The sequence below is a fragment of the Cryptotermes secundus genome, unplaced genomic scaffold (assembly GCF_002891405.2).
Source record: "Cryptotermes secundus unplaced genomic scaffold, Csec_1.0 scaffold200, whole genome shotgun sequence".
Classification (NCBI taxonomy): domain Eukaryota; kingdom Metazoa; phylum Arthropoda; class Insecta; order Blattodea; family Kalotermitidae; genus Cryptotermes; species Cryptotermes secundus.
Window position 1 is genome coordinate 504,117 of NW_019727788.1, and position 2,586 is coordinate 506,702.

Below are 2,586 nucleotides of genomic sequence, written 5' to 3' on the forward strand. Positions count from 1 at the left end.
GAAAACAGAACTCTTCATGACCACGGCTGTGAGAACCTAAATTCTTACATGTTCAAGTTTTAAGTAGGTAATTTGTTCCCAGAATTAAAACAATAAGACAGAGACTGCGTGAAGTTGGTTTGGGTGTGTAACTGGCGAAATATAGCACATCTGATGAGATGAGAAAATGTGAAAGAGGGGTACACAGTTTTTATTTTCAATCTTTCTTGTGTTTGAAAAAATGAACACATCGTAGTAGCAGCAAATTCCGCCATCTAATTTGCATATTTGCTGAGCGGGAACTAATACAACGCCCCTTTCCTTTAAACTCATAATTCATTCAAACAGAAGGCCTATTCTAAACCACGATCCGAGTAGATAGCGTTTTTGTTTGATTTACGTACAGATGTGTATATAGTAAACAAAAATAATAAAAAGTACAAACACATTTTTACGACTATAAGCATGAAGTTGATTTCATTCACCTTGGCCTAGACCTAGACAGTACATTAAAAGAAGTTAAGGTACCCTTGTAACAGGCCGTGGAGACCCATAGGGTTGTGAGATGTTGAGGGTCCAATATTTTCTAGACAATCGGCTCATAGATGGCTGCAAGGTTTTCAGCCCTACGCGCCAGTCGCCCTTTACCCCCAAGAATATTCCAAGAATATTCCTGGTACTCATTTCTGTTAGAGGCTGAGTGGACCCCAGGGCCACAGTGCGGCTGTGTTTGCATGATCAATTGAAAAAAATCCAGTAACTTCATTGGGACTTGAACCCGCTACCTTTCGGCTTGTAGCATAGTTCCTCAACCGACTACGTTACCGCGTGCCCCAGTTTATAAAATTCGTCCGTGTCCCCTCTCTAAGCAAACCTGACTTTATTTAGTATGGCCGATATCAGAAATGCAGTAACGTACAGAAGAGAGTTGGTTCTTCACCCTTTGACGGAATGGGCCCTCTGACCTCTTCCCAGTCAGAATTAACCGGAAATTATGAATTTTACCGGGAAATGATGTGGCTCAATGGACGGAGGATCAGCCTGTCGTAAGGCAGCTGCCTACACAGGACAACACGAATACAGAAAACACGCGGACATACATTCGTGCCTCGAGGGGTATTCCAACTGACAATCCTAGTTTTCGAGCTGGCGAAAACCTTGCGTTCCTTAGACCGGGCCGTCACTGTGATAGACAACAGTGTTAGTTCTAATTTGTAATTCTGGAACTTTTATAAGTTATTTCGTCTCGTCGATTCAAGAATAGTTCTCGACTGGGTGTAAAAGAATTAAACGCTGTTTTTAAGTTAAACAAGATTAACAAAAATAAAATGAGCTAAGTCTCTTAGAGTGAGAATTAATGCATTTATTTGTAAATGTTATCCAAAAAACATTATACACTTGTTCCATTTTTCCACTACCCTCTCAAGCTTCTCTTCATAGAAACGTTTATTAATTATTGTCGTTTTTAAGTCGTGTGTGTGTGTGTTAATTTCTGTTATAGAAGAGTCTGTCTCATTTATGCCGCCGAGCTGGTGCTGCAACTTAACTAGCAAGCTGGTGGGACAGGTAGTCTAACCTGTCCTAGATGACAAAATGATAAAAATTATAGTTGGCATAGTCCTTTATAAGAAGCACAATATTTTGAGAATCCTTTGAACACTAATGTGTTCCATAGAATTCCGATTTAGAATGCGAACGTCCCCGCTGAACGCAACAGTACAGTCGTCTGAATGAAAGCTCTCGCAATAAGAATACCGATGTCCGAGTCGAGGTTCGATCCCGGATCATTTCGAATAGGAAACAGAAATATTCACTACATGAAATGTCTTGACAGTAGATTGGATCGGGATGGGTAATCTGGTTCACTTAAAGAAAAATAAGTTCCTACTTACCAACGACAAGTAATTATATTTGTATTTATCGCCTGATTCTTACATTATACTTCGATAGTTTTGGGGAACCTCACATAAAGACTGAAATATTTTTTTGTTTGCATGTTTTCTTCTTAAAATAGGCCCAGTTCAGTCATTTTTAATATAGTAATAACAACAATATTAAATTAAGCTTCTCCGATTTTTCGTACATAACGGTCCAGCGTCCAAATTGTACAGACAAATTTTATTAATTAATTAGCGACGCTTTCAGCAGCTCAGATTATGTAGTGTCGAATGATAGGGTGATTAGTAAGTAAGTGATTGTAATTAACGCCGAAGGGAGCCGTAGTAGCCTAATGTTAGAGAGTGTACAAAAATTTTCCTGTAGTGATTTCTTAAAACAACGAAAATTCTCAGCCAGAATAAACGCTCTCCGGACCTAGGCAGGAAGACCTCCTTCTCGACCGTGAAGTTTGGTGCAGAAAGATAAATAATTTGTTCCGATGTATAGGCCTACATGTGTGATTCCAGAAAAATGCAGAAGGAGGTAGCACGGTTTACATCACAACTACGAGACAACTCAGCCCGGGTTGACGATTCACAGTGGGGAATTGAATGGCGCTTAGCGCAAATGAGAACGCTTTACCGCTCAGATAACTGCTCCGTGTCTCTTAAAGGCATATCATATACGTTTCTTCTATGTGTCGGAAGGCACTAGAAGTCATTACATCTA